We start from the raw sequence: 278 nt of genomic DNA on the forward strand, positions 1-278 counted from the left end.
AAATAAAGTTTTTGATATTATATTATTGCCTGGTTTGAACTATGAAGCAGATTTACTTGCAGATTTAGGGGAGATGGATCTATTTCTTCAATCTTTTTACTTTTTAAAATTTTAATTTCATATGATATCTAAAAAAATTAAGATCCAATGTGATTAAATTTGACTAAAAAATGAAATGTGAACATTCAATGTAAAACAAAAGAAGTACAAAATAAATAGAAAAATTTGAAATGGTAGCCTTAATCAACCATATAGATAACACTTTAACTTATCCTAAG

This window comes from Theobroma umbraticum, unplaced genomic scaffold (genome assembly GCF_002168275.2).
Source record: "Theobroma umbraticum cultivar Fairchild unplaced genomic scaffold, ASM216827v3 scaffold_20.0, whole genome shotgun sequence".
NCBI lineage: Eukaryota > Viridiplantae > Streptophyta > Magnoliopsida > Malvales > Malvaceae > Theobroma > Theobroma umbraticum.